Below are 20,900 nucleotides of genomic sequence, written 5' to 3'. Positions count from 1 at the left end.
AGACATCAACTGAAGAAGCAGTAGCCTATTTCAATAGAAATAAGTATTACTCTGTCATCATATAAGTTTAGTTTGTAATGAAAAAATGGTATTCAAATGATACAATTTCTTGAGAAGTCATTTCCCATATGTAAGTGAAAATTCATTCAAGTATACAAACTTATGTAATTTTGGATTATTATTAATGCTGTTCATTTCTTTACGATTTATTTAATGCTCTGAACATAACATTTCTGAAGATTCCAAATGCGTATTAGGTAAACCTCACTTTTAATCATAAACAATGAATCGAACTTAATTTTTTTCACATTAATTAACTCTGTTTATGAAAAAAGTCATTTAAAGCTATTCAATCTTACATTGAAAAAAAAAGATCATTGTAAACATTTTACACAACAAATAATTGAAATTTACCAATAAAAATATTTTCTGCCGTTTATTTTTCGAAAACAAATTCCATTTTTAGTACTTTGTACAAAAAGTAATTTTTTCATTAGAGCAGCCATATTGAATTCGCGCAAAGCTCGACAACGAACTAGCTAGCACTCCGAGCTTGCCAATTTCGCTAAACATGACGTCACATAGCTCTAAAGTAAACGCCAATGAACGTGGCACTCGGACGAAAGTATACAGGTTGAGCGTGCTGATAGTAAAATTAGCTTAGAAGTAAACGCACCCTAACTCTATAACATTAACTCTAAATACCAAAATGATTAATTTACTGTGTTTTTGTTATTTATTACTCCTGTTTTTAGGTATTCGGTATTCGACCGAATAGTGATTAAATATTCGGTATTCGGCCGAATAGTGAAAAATAGGCCGAATTAGACGAATACCGAATAGTAACCAAATATTCGTTACATCACTAATTTTTAACATCCGTTTTGTGCGTTTTTCTCTTCAGAAGACCCAAAGGCCAGACTCGTTTATTGCGCTTTCTTTGACAAGCCCATTATGGGTTCGACCAGGTCCACAATGGGTGCGAGGGAAGTAGCCCAGACATATGTGAACGGACTATTCCCAAAAAATTCTTGTGAATTTTTCGACCTAATCAAACACAAGCAATTGTCAAGAGTTTTAATCTACCAACAATACTCTTGACGATTGCTTGAGTTTGTGATGAGCTGCGATTTGAGAAAAGCTTTTGTGCCATTTCCAATGCAATCATCTGCAAATTGAAATAGAAACTTCGTACATTATGTCTTTAAATTAATTTCTTTGAATCATTTCCAACTTTATATTTTGATCGGTTAATGAAAAGCGATTTCCAATTTGAATAAGAAAATACAGACATTTTGTGCTATTTAATACACTATTTGTAAAAATATATTTAATAACAGAACTGTTTAATCACAAATTTCCGAAATTGTTTAAATAATAATTTTATGTGAAAACCAGGACTACCATTATCTTTGACAGACTTGAAGACAAAACTACATCCGTTAATTATGATCATCCAATGTAAACATATTTTCTTATATGAAATTAATTGTTTAATGTAATTTAATATTTTATACCGAAAATTCACTTGTGTGAAATTTTATCTTTATGAAACCTGATTCACTCACTTTAAACTTTGTTTAAATCTGACGTTGGCCAGGATTTTTAGATCACTTTTGACTTGACACTACGGTAAAATACGACGTAAACAATGTAAATTCCGGGAGATAACATGTTTAAATAATACGGAAAGATGGAAGGTTTTCCTCTTACTGATTTACGTCATCGGTAAATGTCTAAATAACAAATCAGTGCTGGCGTTACGTCGAGAGATACGCCGTTTTGTCGGTACACGTCTCTTCTATAAGCGGTTATGAAGACTACACTGGTCGACGAGTATTTGGACTATAAAAAGTGTAGTGTTTAATGGCCAAAGTAAAATACTGCGTAAAATTTACAGTTTGCATCTGTCCCAGATACCATGATAATTCGGGAAGGTGGCATTTACGAAATCCAATCGTAGAGTAGCAACTACTTCCGCTTATAAACGTAATTTGTAAATCCAATAACAAACGTTCTTTTTAATTGCAATGATGACACTGTCGTTTGTCCGGTCGTTTCCATTTAAAAGTTACGGCAAACTTCGATTTGAAGTCGTCTCAGAGTTGCTAGAAAAACGATATTTAATAGGGATGCGATTGAAATTTCTAACCGGTGTTACCGGTAACTGCTGGTAATTACCGGAGCGTTTAGAAAATGTAATCTGAACAGTCGCGTTTAAAAATCACGATTATGACATCACCGATTGTTCTGCGGTACTTAACGAAGTAACAGGGTGACAAAGCGGTTAATGAGGTTCTCCTGAATTAGAAGATGGAGGACACGTTGTAACGTTGTGACGAATGTGGCCGTAATTTTAAAAATTTTGAGGAAGCCAAAGTGACCGTGACCAGAAAGCCTTGTTGTCCCGAATTTCAGATGGGGCAGGACAGCATGGTCGATGGCCAGCATTCCGATTATTGAAGTACTGCTGTTAATTAAATACATCGAGAACAGACAGAAACGAGATTTCTGCAACAATTCACTGCTTGGACACTGGTGGGCCTTCTACAACAATTGCACGTTAGATCGTTTTTCAGTGTTCTTCAACGAAAAATTTTCAGCGATAAACACTGATTCCGCTGTTTTGATATATAAAAGAATCAATTTATAATGAAGTAACGGTGTACCTTTTTACGATTTTTTTTAAAACTTTTTTCGTCTTTTAAAAACTAAGATGGTCGTATTTAGAGTACATTCGTAAAGTCGAACGAGTTAAACGAGAATGACGTCATCGTTATTCTTATTTCGTTACACCAGTGTCTTTCAAATTTCTTGAATACGCGACCCCTTTACAAATTAAAAAATTCTGGCGACCCCCCAGGGCCATATTAAAACTATATCAGTGATTTTAAAAACTACGTATTTAATTTTCTTTCTTTAAATATCGATCGAAAACTAATTGTACTGTAAAATAAACAGGCACAGCCTTCTCACTGAAATTCTAGTTTTTTTTTATTGTAGTGTAGAACCGACAAACACTTTGGATGGTGGAGTGATGGATGTTGCCACCCCGCAGATATTATGTTTTTTTTTATTTTCTCATATANCCTGGGGGTCGCGACCCACAGGTTGAAAAACACTGCGTTAGACTTTTCGAACGATTCCTTTATAACTAAATGGATGTTTCAAAAATCGACGACGTGAATTGTCGCTAGTGCAGCCTTATCCGAAATATTTTTCTTAGATTGCTTCGGGTGGACGGTTATTTCAATCATTTCACCTTTTAATTCACAATTTAAACACTCGAGTAGATTTAAAAACATCGATATCGTCGGGCGCCATTTTCTTAACGAAGTAAACTAACTCTTTCCTTCGTGAACTTCGTTACAGTTTCGTTCGAAACGTCATCACCGCAGAGCATGCGCACTGAGCGACAGTTCTACTTTTCGAACGATTCGGTATTAACGCGTTTAACTCGTTTCATTTACGAACGATTTAGATTCTGTCGACCGCAATGGCGGAGGCTGGAAATATCCTTCGGATATTCGGATATATATTCGGATAATATCCCAACCGGAAATGTTTACCGATTTTAGTTTAAATCGAAAGTTGTGTATGGTTATTATTTCCATACGTGAGTCACTCGAAATTACAATAATTAAAACGTTAAAAATTTTTTAATTTCGGTTTTTTTTGCATTCGGAAGCCAGTTAGGACAAAATTCGGGACCTCACATTCGGTAGAATACGTGCTAAAATGAACTGTTTGCTGACTCTCCGTTTATCGCGATCTCGTTGCCGTCACCTGATGATTCAACGAGAGCAACGATTGCGTTGCTGTATGTGCCTACACATTTTACGGGCATAAGCAATGAAGGCCCTGCATTGGCCAAGCGGTTCCGTTCTCTGAATACTGGGCGTTCGATCGTAGATTTGCGCCTCGCTAGGACAGGTTGACCACGTGGGGTTTTCTGGCTTTTCTCCACGTCTGTAACGCCAGTTACCCTTAAAAAAACCTCCCGGAAGACATCCCCGCAAGTTACATCGCCCAAGTATTACGTTGCCGTAACATAACTGAACAAACACACAAATAAGCAATGACAAAGGCGATTGAATCATCCGCAAATCGCAGTAAGTGCAAAACCAAACGAAATTGTTAAGATTTTAAATTTTATTTTTGTACTCATGAAAGCATAATTGCATTTTATCTATGACAAATATCGGAAATGTCGTCTATATTCTCTAGTGCGATTATAGTGCAGTGCACTATGTAAGAGCGTGTTAAATTTTCTACGGACATTCACACTTGATTGATTTTTTTTCACAAAATCGCAGTTTCAGTACCATGCACTGTAATCTGCAAATTCCTACAACTTCTTTGGGTTCACATAATCTCATAGGAGGATTCTTGAATATCACGCGCTGGCGTTGCTCACCACTGCCTTGCCTGCTACTGGTTTTCTGCGATGATTCCACTCTGTCGAACATTTCTATAAAAGAGATAGCATCCGCTATTACGGTCGCAAGATATAAATATAGATAAAGAAAGAAAATCCACTCACCGTTGACACAAATGAAATACACCAAAAGAATCACCTGCAATTTCTTCATAATTATTTACTAACAACTCTTGTAACTGTATCGATATAGATTCAATACAAATGCATATTGGCTATTCGCGTATTTATATACATTTACATCCGTAATGAATAAAACCATTAATTTAAGCAATTTCAAAAATTTGTGATTAAACAACTTTGTAACTAAATAACATTTCGTTTTTTTAAATAATATATGAAATAACGCATAATTGTGTATTTTCTTTCTTCAAATTGAAAATTGGAATCACTTTTCGCAAATTTATTAAATGACACGAAACTGAAACAATTCAAAAATATTCCGTGTCTCGTGTGACTTATTTTTCATTAAAATAAAAAAAAAATTCAGTGGCACCACTAATCACTTTCGTTTGAATTTTCTAATTGTCTTTTTCCGTTTGTATTTTTAATATCCGTTTTGGGCGTTTTCTCTTCAGAAGATCCAAAGGCCAGCCTCGTTTATTGCACTTTCTTTGACAAGCCCATTATAAGTTCGACCAGGTCCACAATGGGTGCCGAGGGAAGATGCCCAGACATATCTGAATGGACTATTCCCAAAAAATTCTTGTGAATTTTTCGACCCAATCAAACTCAAACAATTGTCAAGAATTTTAATCTACCAACAATACTCTTGACAATTACTTGAGTTTGTGATGAGCTGCGATTTCAGAAAAGCTTCTGTGCCATTTCCAATGCAATCATCTGCAAATTGAAATAGAAACATCGCACATTATGTCTTTAAATGAATTTCTTTGAATCATTTCCAACTTTATATTTTGATCGGTTAATGAAAACCGATTCCAATTTGAATAAGAAAATACAGAGATTTTGTGCTATTTAATATACTATTTATAAAAATATATTTAATAACAGAACTGTTTAATCAAAATTTCCGAAATTGTTTAAATAATAATTTTATGTGAAAACCAGGACTACCATTATCTTTGACAGACTTGAAGACAAAACTACATTCGTTATTCCTGATCATCCAATGTAAACATATTTTCTTATATGAAATTAATTATTTAATGTAATTAAATATTTTATGCCAAAAATTCACTTGCGTGAAATTTTATCTTTAAGAAACCTGATTTACTTACTTTAAACTTTGTTTAAATCTCACGGTTTATATGTCAGATTGGCCAGGATTTTTCAGATCACTTTTGACCCGATACTACGGTGACATACGACGTAAACAATGTAAATTCCGGGAGATAACGTGTTTAAACAATACAAAAAGATGGAAGGTTTTCCTCTTACTGATTTACGTCATCGGTAACTGTCTAAATAACAGATCAATGCTGGCGTTAAGTCGAGTGATACGTCGTTTTGTCGGTACACGTCTCTTCTATAAGCGGTTATGAAGGCTACACCGGTCGACGAGTGTTTGGACTATAAAAAGTGTAGTGTTTAATGGGCAAAGTAAAATTCTGCTTAAAATTTACAGTTTCATCTGTCCCAGATACCATGATAATTCGGGAAGGTGGCATTTACGAAATTCAATCGTTGAGTAGCAACTACTTCCGCTTATAAACGTAATTTGTAAATCAATAAGAAACGTTTTTTTTTTTAATTGCAATGATGACACTGTCGTTAGTCGGGTCGTTTCCATTTAAAAGCTACGGCAAACTTCCATTTGAAGTCGTCGAGTTGCTAGAGAAACGATATTTAATAGGGATACGTTTGAAATTTCTAACTAGTGTTACCAGGTAACTGCTGGTAATTACCGGAGCGTTTAGAAAATGTAATCTGAACAGTCGCGTTTAAAAATCACGATTATGACATCACCGATTATTCTACGGTACTTAACGAAGTAACAGGGTGACAAAGCGGTTAATGAGATTCTCTGAATTAGAAGATGGAGGACACGTTGTAACGTTGTGACGAATGTGGCCGTAATTTTAAAAGTTTAGAGGAAGTCAAAGTGACCGTGAACAGAAAGCCTTGTTGTCCCGAATTTCAGATGGGGCAAAACAGCATGGTCGATGGCCAGCATTCCGATTATTGAAGTACTGTTGTTAATTAAATACATCGAGAAGAGACAGAAATGAGATTTCTACAACAATTCGCTCTCTCTCTCTTATCTGGATTGATATGGAGGTTATAGTGTAATCGCTTATCCTTCGTAAAGCTTTTTTGCTCCACCATAAGAAATTACTCGCGAAGAGCCGGAGCAAATGCCTTCCGGGAGATCTTTTAAGCGTAATTGCCCCCTATTTGGGCGTTAGAGACGTGGAGAAAACCCGGAAAACTTGAAGTGGCCAGCCCGTCCTAGCGAGGCGCTAACACGGCCGAACTCCTAGTGTTCAGAGAATGGAACTGCTTGGACACTGATGGGCCTTCTACAACAATTGCACGTTGGATCGTTTTTCAGTGTTCTTCAACGAAAAATTTTCAGCGATAAACAATGTTTCCGCTGTTTTGATAAATAAAAGAATCAATTTATAATCAAGTAACGGTGTACTTTTTCACGATTTTTTTTAAACTTTTTTCGTCTTTTAAGAACTAAGATGGTCGTATTTCGGGTACGTTCGTAAAGTCGAACGAGTTAAACGAGAATGACGTCATCGTTATTCTTATTTCGTTAGACTTTTCGAACGATTCGTTACTAACGCGTTTAACTCGTTTGATTTTACGAATGTACCCTTAGATTCTGTCGACCGCAATGGCGGAGGCCGGTCAACAAGGACAGGGCACCGTATAATATCCCAACCGGAAATGTTTACTGATTTTAGTTTAAATCGAAAGTTGTGTATGGTTATTATTTTCATACGTGAGTCACTCGAAATTACGATAATTAAAACGTAAAAAGTTTTTTAATTTCGGTTTTTTTTTTGCATTCGGAAGCCAGTTCGGACAAAATTCAGGACCTCACATTCAGTAGAATACGTGCTAAAATGAACCTTTTGCTGGCTCTCCATTTATCGCGATCGCGTTGCCGTCACCCGATGATTCGTAGACCAACGATTGCGTTGTTCTATGTGCCTACACATTTTACGCGCATGAGCAGTGAAGACCCTGCAGTGGCCAAGCGGTTCCGTTCTCTGAATACTGGGCGTTCGATCGTGGATATGCGCCTAGCTAGGACGGGCTAACCACGTGGGGTTTTCTGGCTTTTCTCCACGTCTGTAACGCCAGTTACCTTTAAAAACACCTCCCGGAAGACATCCCCGCCAGTTACATCGCCCAAGTGTTGCGTTTCCGTAACTTAACTGAACAAACACACAAATAAGCAATGACCAAGGCGATTGAATCACCAGCAAATCGTAGTAAGTGCAAAACCAAACGAAATTGTTAATATTTTAAATTTTATTTTTGTACTCATGAAAGCATAATTGCATTTTATCTATGACAAATATCGGAAACGTCGACTATATTTTCTAATGCGTTTATGGTGAAGTGTATTATGTAAGAGCGTGTTAAATTTTCTAGGGACATTTGCACTTGAATGATTGTCTTACACAATATTTCAGTTTCAGTCTCATGCACTCTAATCTGCAAATTCCTACAAGTTCTTTGGGTTCACATGGTCTGGTAGGAAGATTCTTGATTATCACGCGCTGGCGTTGCTTACCACTGCCTTTTCTTCTACTGGTTTTCTGCGATGATTCTACTCCATAGAACATTTCTATAAAAGAGATAGCATCCGCTATTACGGTCGCAAGATATAAATATAGATAAAGAAAGAAAATCCACTCACCGCTGACACAAATGAAATACACCAAAAGAATCACCTGCAATTTCTTCATATTTATTTACTAACAACTCTTGTACCGATATAGATTCAATACAAATGCATATTGGCTATTCGCGTATTTATATACATTTACATCCGTAATGAATAAAACCATTAATTTAAGCAATTTCAAAAATTTGTAATTAAACAACTTTGTAACTAAATAACATTTCGTTTTTTTTAAATAATATATGAAATAACGCATAATCTGTGTATTTTCTTTCTTCAAATTGAAAATTGGAATCCCTTTGCGGCAATTTATTAAATGACACGAAACTGAAACTATTCCGAAATATTCCGTGTCTCGTGTGACTTATTTTTCATTAAAATACAAGAAAATTCAATGAAACCACTAATTACTTTTGCTTGAAATGTCTAATCTGTCTTTCTTCGTTTGTATTTTTAACATCCGTTTTGTGCGTTTTCTCTTCAGAAGACCCAAAGGCCATACTCGTTTATTGCGGATTTTTTGGAAATCCCATTATGGGTTCGGCCAGATTTACAATGGGTGCCGAGGGAAGGGCCCCAGACATATGTGAACCGACTATTCCCAAAAAATTCTTGTGAATTTTTCGACCTAATCAAACTCAAGCAATTGTCAAGAGTTTTAATCTACCAACAATACTCTTGACAATTGCTTGAGTTTGTGATGAGCTGCGATTTGAGAAAAGCTTCTGTGCCATTTCCAATGCAAGCATCTGAAAATTGAAATAGAAACATCGCACATTATGTCTTTAAATGAATTTCTTTGAATCATTTCCAACTTTATATTTTGATCGGTTAATGAAAAGCGATTTCCAATTTGAATAAGAAAGTACAGAGATTTTGTGCTATTTAATATACTATTTATAAAAATATATTTAATAACAGAACTGTTTAATCAAAATTTCCGAAATTGTTTAAATAATAATTTTATGTGAGAACCAGGACTACCATTATCTTTGACAGATCTTGAAGACAAAACTACATCCGTTAATTATGATCATCCAATGTAAACATATTTTCTTATATGGAATTAATTATTTAATGTAATTAAATATTTTATGCCAAAAATTCACTTGCGTGAAATTTTATCTTTAAGAAACCTGATTTACTCACTTTAAACTTTGTTTAAATCTCACGTTTTATACGTCAGATTGGCCAGGATTTTTGAGATCACTTTTGACCCGATACTACGGTAAAACACGACGTAAACAATGTAAATTCCGGGAGATAACGTGTCTAAACAATACGGAATGATGGAAGGTTCTCCTCTTACTAATTTACGTCATCGGTAAATGTCTAAATAACAAATCAGTTCTGGCGTTACGTCGAGTGATACGTCGTTTTGTCGGTACACGTCTCTTCTATAAGCGGTTATGAAGACTACGCCGGTCGACGAGTGTTTGGATTATAAAAAGTGTAGTGCTTAATGGCCAAAGTAAAATTCTGCGTAAAATTTACTGTTTGCATCTGTCCCAGATACCATGATAATTCGGGAAGGTGGAATTTAAGAAATCCAATCGTAGAGTAGCAACTACTTCCGCTTATAAACGTAATTTGTAAATCCAATAACAAACGTTTTTTTAATTGCAAAACTGACATTGTCGTTAGTCGGGTCGTTTCCATCTAAAACGACAAACTTCGTTCGACCTCGTCTCAAGGTTGCCAGAGAAACGATATTTATTAGGGGTGCGTTTGGAATTTCTAACCGGTGTTACCGGTAACTGCTGGTAATTACTGAAGCCTTTAGAAAATTAATCTGAACAGTCGCGTTTAAAAATCACGATTATGACATCACTGATTGTTCTGCGGTACTTAACGAAGTAACAAAGTGACAAAGCGGTTAATGCGGTTCTTTTGAATTAGAAGATGGAGGACACGTTGTAACGTTGTGACGAATGTGGCCGTAATTTTAAAAATTTAGAGGAAGCCAAAGTGACCGTGAACAGAAAGCCTTGTTGTCCCGAATTTCAGATGGGGCAGGACAGCATGGTCGATGGCCAGCATTCCAAATATTGAAGCACTGTTGTTAATTAAATACATTGAGAAGAGACAGAAACGAGATTTCTGCAACAATTCGCTCTCTATCTCGTATCTGGATTAATATGGAGGTTATAGTGTAATCGCTTAATTAACCTCCGAAGAGCTTTTATGTTCCACAATAAGAAATTACTCGCGAAGAGTCGGGGCAAATGCCATCGAACAGGTCTTTTAAGGGAAATTGCCCCTAATTAGGCGTTAGAAAAGTGTAGAAAACCCGGAAAACTTGAAGTGGAAAGCACGCCCTAGCGAGGCGCTAACACGGCCGAACTAGTGTTCAAAAAATGAAACTGCTTGGACACTGGTGGGCCTTCTACATCAATTGCACGTTGGATTGTTTTTCAGTGTTCTTCAACGAAAAATTTTCAGTGATAAACACTGATTCCGCTGTTTGAGATAAAAAAGAATTAATTTATAATCAAGTAACGGTTTTTTTAAAAGTTTTTTCGTCTTTTAAGAACTAAGATGGTCGTATTTAGGGTACGTTCGTAAAGTCGAACGAGTTAAACGAGAATGACGTCATCGTTATTCTTATTTCGTTAGAATTTTCAAACGATTCCTTTATAACTAAATGGATGTTTCTAAAATCGAAGACGTGAATTGTCGCTAGTGCAGCCTTATCCGAAATACTTTTTTTAGATTGTTTCGGGTGGAAGGTTATTTCACCTTTTAATTCACAATTTAAACACTCGAGTAGATTTAAAAACATCGATATCGTCGGGCGCCATTTTCTTAACGAAGTAAACTAACTCTTTCCTTCGTGAACTTCGTTACAGTTTCGTTCAAAACGTCATCACCGCAGAACATGGGCACTGAGCGACAGCTCTGCTTTTTGAACGATTCGTTACTAACGCGTTTAACTCGTTTGATTTTACGAATATACCCTTAGATTCTGTCGACCGCAATGGCGGAGGCCGATCAACAAGGACAGGGCACCGTATAATATCCCAACAGGAAATGTTTACCGATTTTAGTTTAAATCGAAGGTCGTGTATGGTTATTATTTCCAGACGTGAGTCACTCGAAATTACGTTTTTCAAAACGTTAAAAATTTTTTAATTTCGGTTTTTTTTTTCATTCGGAAGCCAGTTCAGACAAAATTCGGGACCTCACATTCAGTAGAATACGTTCTAAAATGAACATTTTGCTGACTCTCCATTTATCGCGATCGCGTTGCCGTCACCTGATGATTGATAGAGCAACGATTGCGTTGTTCTATGTGCCTACACATTTTACGGGCATAAGCAATGAAGGCCCTGCAGTGGCCAAGCGGTTCCGTTCTCTGAATACTGGGCGTTCGATCGTGGATTTGCGCCTCGCTAGAACTGGCTGACCACGTGGGGTTTTCTGGCTTTTCTCCACGTCTGTAACGCCAGTTACCCTTTAAAAAACCTCCCGGAAGACATCCCCGCCAGTTAGATCGCCCAAGTGTTGCGTTGCCGTAACTTAACTGAACAAACAAACAAATAAGCAATGACAAAGGCGATTGAATCACCCGCAAATCGCAGTAAGTGCAAAACCAAACGAAATTGTTAAGATTTTAAATTTTATTTTTGTACTCAGGAAACCATAATTGCATTTTATCTATGACAAATATCGGAAATGTCGTCTCTATTTTCTCATGCGTTTATGGTGGAGTGCACTATGTAAGAGCGTGTTAAATTTTCTAGGGACATTCGCACTTGAATGATTTTCTTACACAATATCTCAGTTTCAGTCTCATGCACTCTAATCTGCAAATTCCTACAACTTCTTTGGGTTCACATGGTCTGATACGACGATTCTTGATTATCACGCGCTGGCGTTGCTTACCACTGCCTTTCCTTCTACTGGTTTTCTGCGATGATTCTACTCCATAGAACATTTCTATAAAAGAGATAGCATCCGCTATTACGGTCGCAAGATATAAATATAGATAAAGAAAGAAAATCCACTCACCGCTGACACAAATGAAATACACCAAAAGAATCACCTGCAATTTCTTCATATTTATTTACTAACAACTCTTGTACCGATATAGATTCAATACGAATGCATGTTGGTTATTCGCGTATTTATATACATTTACATCCGTAATAAATAGGACCATTAATTTAAGCAATTTCAAAAATTTGTAATTAAACAATTATGTAACTAAATAACATATTGGATTTTTTAAAATAATGTATCAAATAACACATAATCTGTGTTATGAAGACTACACCGGTCGACGAATGTTTGGACTATAAAAAGTGTAGTGTTTAATGGCCAAAGTAAAATTCTGCGTAAAATTTACTATTTGCATCTGTCCCGGATACCACGATAATTCGGAAGGTGGCATTTAAGAAATCCAATCGCAGAGTAGCAACTACTTCCTCTTATAAACGTAATTTGTGAATCCAATAATAAACGTTTTTTTTTTTATTGTAAAATGACGTTGTCGTTAGTCGGGTCGTCTCCATTTAAAAGTTACGATAAACTTCGTTCCACCTTGTCTCAGAGTTGCCAGAGAAACGATATTTATTTGGGGTGCGTTTCAAATTTCTAACCGGTGTTGCCGGTAACTGCTGGTAATTACTGGAGCCTTTAGAAAATGTAATCTGAACAGTCGCGTTTAAAAATCACGATTATGACATCACTGATTGTTCTGCAGTACTTAACGAACTAACCGCGGTGACAAACTGGAAGTCAAACTGACCATGAACAAAAAGCCTTATCCCAAATTTCAGATGAGGCAGGACAGCATGTTCGATGGCCAGCATTCCGATTATTGAAGTACTGTTGTTAAATACATCGAGAAGAGACAGGTACGAGATTTCTGCAACAATTCGCTCTCTATCTCCTATCTGTATTAATATGGAGGTTATAGTGTAATCGCTTAACCTCCGAAGAGCTTTTTCGTTTCACGATAAGAAATTATTCGCGAAGAGCCGAGGTAAATGCCTTCCGGGAGGTCTTTTAAGTGTAATTGCCACTATTTAGGCGTTAGAGACGTGGAGAAAACCCAGAAAACTTGAAGCGGTCATCCCTTTCTAGCGAGGCGCGAACATGGCCGAACTCCTACAGCCGATTGCAGAGACAGAGTTTACGTTAAACGACGTTTATCAACAGAACGGCCTGTAGACGTTGGCTGGCTGAACCGCGGTTTAAAATGCATTGCAAAGACGACGATAGTCTATTTCTGACAGTTCTCTAAACTTCGGCAAAACATTGGCTCTTACTTACTTCGCTATTACTCCCTTGTTTTAGGAGTCGTTCGGCCATCGGGTTATTTGTTTGTGACGGCAGAAATGGTCACTAGCTATTGTGAGATCCGAATAGTCCCTGGATCTAAATAACAATTTATATCAAAAATTTAAAATAATAATGAAAAATATTCTTTTATTTTGGTGGGAAAATAACGTTTTTCTAACGTGGGAAAACGGATGAAAAAGCCACTTCCTTCGACGGAAGTAGAACCATCCTCTGTTTTTCCCTTATCTGTAAAAAAATCTCTCCACGATGGGAAATATCTACCCTTATTTATCCCCCTTCCCATCCGTTCACGTGGAAGAATCCTAGTATGATGATTGGTCGTAAATAAGGGGAGAAAGGCTAAGTTTAGCCGAATTCGGGGAGTTCGTCGACAGATCTGAGAATGACAGCACTCCATTCATTTGTCTCTAAGGCTCACGCCCTTAATAGTTCGTCAACAGATCCCAGATGTGGAAGGCGAAGTCCATACAAGCTCCAGAAGGCCAACGCCTTATGCTATGAGCAATACAGTATACAAAAGGCTTATTTCGATAGACATAAATATTATCAGTTAAGTTGATCTCTTCATGAACAGAAGGCAGAGAACTCCAGGAGAGAAGTAAATACGTCAAATACAGAGGAAGATAAGGACAACTAAACAGGTTGTATGTTTATCTTTGAAATTGTGAGCTCTCTCTCTCGACATATATATTTTAAGTTGAATTTATTGTCTCTCATTCATTTGTAACTCCATTTTTGTATAGTTTTACATATATATATGTTTATTAAATTCCTTTTATTATTAGTTAATATAATGTCTCCTCGGTCTCTGAATCAGACCCCTCACGCGTGTTAATCCGCGTATCCAAATTCGATTAACTGGTATCTAAAAATCCTGACAGAAGGAAAAGGGTGATTACACGATCATCTAATTCCGATTTAAATTAACTTATTAGTTAAAGCCCTCCACACTCGTTTCCCTAAGTTCGGGAAAAGGCGATTCTTGAGGACAACCGAGAACTATTCTCACGGAATAGTTTGCCGATTAAGTGGTATTAGCTATCTTAGTAGATAAGTACCCCCGGCTGATCTCACACTATATTCCGAAAGCTTCCAGAAATAAAATCTTTAGGCCATCAAAACAATTGTTCGGCAATTAATGACAATCCTTTTCCATTTCGATATTTAATTTATCAAAGGACCGATATATGTTTTTATCTAAACTTTTCCACGATCAAAGCTACCACTCGAATTGAAAACCCTCTAAACCTCCTGTCGAATGAGTCTAGAAAATAGGTCAAATAACTTGTTTCTAATCGCTGTCTACATCGTGGGAGACAAGAAACGCCGTCTCTGCAATGAAATTTTTCTGAACAGCGATCTACCCGATCTGTAAACCGCCGTCTGTGTCTAAACGTTGTCTCTGCAATAGGCTGTTAGTGTTCAGGGAATGGAACTGCTTGGACACTGGTGGGTCTTCTACAACAACTGCACGTTGGATTGTTTTTCAGTGTTCTTCAACGAAAAATTTTCAGTGATAAACACTGATTCCGCTGTTTGAGATAAAAAAGAATTAATTTATAATCAAGTAACGATTTTTAACGATTTTTTTAAAACTTTTTTCGTCTTTTAAAAACTAAGATGGTCGTATTTAGGGTACGTTCGTAAAGTCGAACGAGTTAAACGAGAATGACGTCATCGTTATTCTTATTTCGTTAGAATTTTCAAACGATTCCTTTATAACTAAATGGATGTTTCTAAAATCGAAGACGTGAATTGTCGCTAGTGCAGCCTTATCCGAAATACTTTTTTTAGATTGTTTCGGGTGGAAGGTTATTTCATTTTTTAATTCACAATTTAAACACTCGAGTAGATTTAAAAACATCGATATCGTCGGGCGCCATTTTCTTAACGAAGTAAACTAACTCTTTCCTTCGTGAACTTCGTTACAGTTTCGTTCGAAACGTCATCACCGCAGAGCATGCTCACTGAGCGACACTACTACTTTTCGAACGATTCGGTATTAACGCGTTTAACTCGTTTCATTTACGAACGATTTAGATTCTGTCGACCGCAATGGCGGAGGCCGATCAACAAGGACAGGGCACCGTATAATATCCCAACCGGAAATGTTTACCGATTTTAGTTTAAATCGAAAGTTGTGTATGGTTATTATTTTCATACGTGAGTCACTCACAATTACGATAATTAAAACGTTAAAAAATTTTTAATTTCGGTTTTTTTTGCATTCGGATGCCACTTCGGACAAAATTCGGGACCTCACATTCGGTAGAATACGTGCTAAAATAAACCTTTTGTTAGCTCTCCATTTATCGCGATCGCGTTGCCGTCACCTGATGATTGATAGAGCAACGATTGCGTTGCTCTATGTGCCTACACATTTTACGGGCATAAGCAATGAAGGCCCTGCAGTGGCCAAGCGGTTCCGTTCTCTGAATACCGGGTGTTCGATCGTGGATTTGCGCCTCGCTAGGACGGGCTGACCACGTGGGATTTACCGGCTTTTCTCCATCTCTGTAACGCCAGTTACCCTTAAAAAAACCTCCCGGAAGACATCCCCGCCAGTTACATCGCCCAAGTGTTGCGTTGCCGTAACTTAACTGAACAAACAAACAAATAAGCAATGACAAAGGCGATTGAATCACCCGCAAATCGCAGTAAGTGCAAAACCAAACGAATTTCTTAAGATTTTAAATTTTATTTTTGTACTCATGAAACCATAATTGCATTTTATCTATGACAAATATCGGAATCGTCGTCTCTATTCTCAATTGTCTTTATCGTGGAGTGCATTATGTAACAGCGTGTTAAATTTTCTACGGACATTTGCACATAAGCGAATCTTTTACACAATATTGCAGTTTCAGTTTTTTGCACTGTACCTTGCAAATACCTACAATTTCTCTCGGTTGACATTCCCTGATACGACGACCCTTGTTTAACACGTCCGTCATTTTCCCGTCACTGGTTTTTCCCGACGATTCGACCCCGTCGAACATTTCTATAAAACAGATAGCCACAGCTATTACGGTCGCAAGATATAAATATAGATAAAAAAAATAAAATCCACTCACCGCTGACACAAATGAAATATACCAAAAGAAGCACCCGCAATTTCTTCATATTTACTTACTAATGTACGAATACAGATTCAATGCAATTACAGATTAGGCGTTTATCTATTTATATAAGTTTATTTCCTCAATAAATGAATGTCACCGGAGGGTCGGCACTTTTTTCATGCCGCGTCAGCATGACATGAAAAAAGTACCCTCCCGTTGGACACAGAAGCCGCGACGGCCTATTCCTTTGTTTGAAATTAGGTAACGCGTGTGTAACCGTGTAGCCAAACAAAAGAGAATCTTGATCTTAGTGATAAAATAAAATTAGCAGTGTCGTATATCGGTTTCTGCCGCTCGAGGCAGATACCAACAATGCTATCTTTCCCCCTACAAAATATGATATTATTATAAAGCTAAAATTTAATTACAAAAACATGTTTTGAAGTCTAATATTAATAAATTATTATCTAAAAAGAGTATTACTGTTTTAAAAAAATTATTGTTAATCGAAAATTATAAAAAATATTATAGCAATATCTTTAATATCACTATCAATATCTATTGCATCAGTCATTTCTAGCTCAATAGCCGAAATAGCCACAATAGTCAATCTTAATGTACTCATTGTCATAATAATTTCTCAACTACTGTACATTGAGGACCACAACTTCAATTTAGAGCACGTATCTTATCCCATTGACAAAGAATTATTCAAGCTCGAACGGGTGTGGCTAAGGTCTTTGGTTACTGCCACAGGCAATAAAAATTAATTAACGAATTCAAGCCCAGTTGATTTTTTATAATTTATTAGGCGATTTAAGCTGCAAGTTATCCTGCCTAATCTATATATATAATCGAGACGGGTTGATAATAATAATAATAATAATAAGCGCAAAGCCCAAACGGTTAGGAGTTGAAAGTTGAAACTTAAAATTTGGTACACAGTTAGTGTACGTCACGAGAATGCACAATAAGAAGGGATTTTCGAAATTCCCCCCACGAGGGAGAGAAAAAGAATTAAGGCTTACCCAGAAGAACTCTGATTCTACTGCACTATTTTAGATGCGGTTTTTTGCGTTTTTGATTTGCGGTTTAATGCGGTGCGTACGTACATTAAAAAGAGATTTTTCGTAATTTCCCCTGCATGGGACAAGTTGTTAACAATGGAAGTGTTAAGAATGAAATTGTTAACAATGAAAGTGTTAAGAGAAAGCAGCGTGCAAGATTAACAGGCAGAGATGCGTTTTTTTTTTCTTTTGCGTTTTTGTGTGAAATCGATCGTATTTTTAGACCCATCTAAAAGTTCTCTAATTAGTCTAGAAACAGGGTGACTAATTCTTGCATTCTGTGAAAACGGGCAAGATTGGCTGTAATGTAATAACCTTAATCTTCGCTATCGTTACTTTTTGCTCGAGCAACGCCGGGCTTATTTGCTAGTATAATAATATTGTTTTGAACATTCCTCATAAATGCCATAAGCAATGCCCGCTGTGAAAGAACATTCTCTAAACTGAAGTTAATCAAAAATTATTTACGATCGACAATGAGTACATTAAGATTGACTATTGTGGCTATTTTGGCTATTGAGCAAGAAATGACTGATGCAATCGATATTGATAGTGATATTAAAGATTTTGCTATAATATTTATTATAATTTTCGATCAACAATAAATTTTTTTAAAACAATAATACTATTTTTAGATAATAATTTATTAATATTAGACTTTAAAACATTTTTGCAATTAAATTTTGAAATTAAATTTTAGCTTTTGCAATTAAATTTTGCAATTAAATTTTGCAATTAAATTTTGCAATTAAATTTTAGCTTTATAATAATATCATATTTTGTAAAGAGAAAGATGGAATTTTTGGTATATGCCTCGGGCGGCAGAAACCGACATACGCCAATGCTAATTTTATTTTATCACCAAGATCAAGATTCTCTTTTGTTTGGCTACACGGTTACACACTCGTGATCTAATTCCAAACAAAAGAATAGGCCCTCGCGGCTTCTGTGTCAACGGGACCTAGTAGTGTCATGCTGACGCGGCATGAAAAAAGTGCCGACCCTCCGGTGACATTCATTTATTAAGGAAATAAACTTATATAAATAGATAAACGCCTAATCTGTAATTGCATTGAATCTGTATTCGTACATTAGTAAGTAAATATGAAGAAATTGCGGGTGCTTCTTTTGGTATATTTCATTTGTGTCAACGGTGAGTGGATTTTATTTCTTTATCTATATTTATATCTTGCGACCGTAATAGCTGTGGCTATCTGTTTTATAGAAATGTTCGACGGGGTCGAATCGTCGGGAAAAACCAGTGGCGGGAAAACGACGGACGTGAAACACAAAGATCGTCATGTCAGGGAATGTCAACCGAGAGAAATTGTAGGTATTTGCAAGATACAGTGCATGATACTGAAAAAGCGATTTTGTGAAAAAAAATCACTCAAGTGCAAATGTCCGTAGAAAGTTTAACACGTTTTTACATAATGCACTCCATCATAAACGCATTAGAGAATAGAGACGACATTTCCGATATTTGTCATAGATGAAATGCAATTATGGTTTCATGAGTACAAAAATAAAATTTAAAATCTTAACGATTTCGTATGGTTTTGCGCTTACTGCGATTTGAGGGTGATTCGATCGCCTTGGTCATTGCTTATTTGTTTGTTTGTCTAGTTAAGTTACGGCAAAGCAACACTTGGGCGATCTAACTGGCGGGATGACTTCCGGTAGGTTTTTTTAAGGGTAACTGGCGTTACAGACGTAGAGAAAAGCCGGAAAACTCTACATGGTAAGCCTGACCTAGCGAGGCGCAAATCCACGATCAGATCCGCAAATCCACGATCACCCGGTATTCAGAGAACGGAACCCGCTTGGCCACTGGAAGGCCTTCACTGCTCATGCGCGTAAAGTGCGTAGGCCAGGGTGGCCAACAGTTTGTGCCCCCAGGCCGAATTGGAAAGAATACTTTTTCCACGGGCCGAAACTGAGGATGCCCTAGGAAGATTTTGAGGTGGTGCGTGATATCATTGTGGTTCACCCCAGAGACTAAATTATACCTTTTTTTTTTTTCTTTTTTTTCGGCGTCAGAATTTTCTATCGAGCTATTCGGACTTTAATACCTAATATTGAGAGATTGATCGCGGGCCACATAAATTTATTAGACGGGCCGGATCCGGCCCGCGAGCCGTATATTGGCCATGCCTGGTATAGGCGCACAGAGCAACGATTGCGTTGCTCTATGAATCATCAGGTGACGCCGACGCGATCGCGCTAAGTGGAGAGCCAGCAAAAGGTTTATTTTAGGACGTATTCTACCGAATGTGAGGTTCCGAATTTTGTCCGAACTGGCTCACGAATAGAAAAAAAACCGAAATTAAAAACATTTTTAACGTTTTAATTATTGTAATTTCGAGTGACTCACATCTGGAAATAATAACCATACACAACCATTGACTTAAACGAAGATCGGTAAACATTTTCAGGACGGAAATTATAGAGGAGAAGGTGGTATTATGGAACCCCAATTACATTTTAGTGAATTGTAAACAACGTATCATAACTACATCCACATTTTTTGTGCAAAAAGTACTGGTAACTAGTAAACTAAATTTTCCTAATTGGATTTTTCTCTAGTGTAATTATAAGTATGGTTTTTGAAGGCTTTTGTACAAAAAGTCCGAAAGTAGGCTTAGAGAAAATCGGGTGGTAATATAAAACCTTACTGTATATTTTCAAAAAAAAATGCTTTAATGTAGCCAAAAACAAATAGGAAAGGACAAAAAATGTTAAATAATTACCAAATTATTTACTCCAATGTATTTTATCGCAAAAATGCTTTTATAATAAAAAAATATGACCTCCATCAACAATATATATTCCAGCAGCTCTTTTTCGATATTCTAAGGAAGAATTGGCTTTCTACCTTGTGTCTTTTTCACAAATTGCTCTGGAGGAATGTCTGCTTGCAAATAGAAAGTTCGGAGGAGTTGAGTTCCATATTACTGTAAAAGCACCAAAGGGGTCCGTATTTCACGCAACGCCATCTTGAATTAACTTATGTCTGTCAAGACCAAATTTAAAAAACGTGAAAATCACACAGATTAATATGTACCCCTAAGTCTCTGGAACGGAAAACATGCGCAAGTGAACCTACAACTACACGATTTATATTTTAAAAATAATTAAATTCACTTAGCATTCAAAACTTGCGAATTTTGAAAAAAACAAATTTGCTGATTAAATACGGA

General features: G+C 36.6%; 4 long non-coding RNA genes across 4 annotated transcripts; 1 reads left to right on the top strand and 3 right to left on the bottom strand.

The window, feature by feature from the left end:
- Window positions 1-7,873: 7,873 nt before the first annotated feature.
- On the bottom strand, window positions 7,874-8,352 carry LOC111639521. Its single transcript, XR_002759084.1, has 2 exons — window positions 8,280-8,352; window positions 7,874-8,207 (listed from the first exon to the last, which is right to left on the bottom strand). It is a non-coding gene; the product is annotated as an uncharacterized LOC111639521 (long non-coding RNA).
- A 3,517-nt stretch (window positions 8,353-11,869) lies between these two features.
- On the bottom strand, window positions 11,870-12,413 carry LOC111639527. The gene is made up of 2 exons (XR_002759090.1): window positions 12,276-12,413; window positions 11,870-12,203 (listed from the first exon to the last, which is right to left on the bottom strand). It is a non-coding gene; the product is annotated as an uncharacterized LOC111639527 (long non-coding RNA).
- Window positions 12,414-16,249: 3,836 nt separating this feature from the next.
- On the bottom strand, window positions 16,250-16,743 carry LOC111639520. The gene is made up of 2 exons (XR_002759083.1): window positions 16,646-16,743; window positions 16,250-16,572 (listed from the first exon to the last, which is right to left on the bottom strand). It is a non-coding gene; the product is annotated as an uncharacterized LOC111639520 (long non-coding RNA).
- A 1,677-nt stretch (window positions 16,744-18,420) lies between these two features.
- On the top strand, window positions 18,421-19,244 carry LOC111639526. Its single transcript, XR_002759089.1, has 2 exons — window positions 18,421-18,853; window positions 18,926-19,244. It is a non-coding gene; the product is annotated as an uncharacterized LOC111639526 (long non-coding RNA).
- Window positions 19,245-20,900: the final 1,656 nt, after the last annotated feature.

The sequence above is a fragment of the Centruroides sculpturatus genome, unplaced genomic scaffold (assembly GCF_000671375.1).
Source record: "Centruroides sculpturatus isolate CEXI.00-Female unplaced genomic scaffold, Cexi_2.0 scaffold1018, whole genome shotgun sequence".
NCBI classification, from domain to species: Eukaryota; Metazoa; Arthropoda; class Arachnida; order Scorpiones; family Buthidae; genus Centruroides; species Centruroides sculpturatus.
The sequence above is the reverse complement of the archived record's forward strand: the minus strand, read 5'-3'. Positions and strand labels throughout refer to the sequence as shown.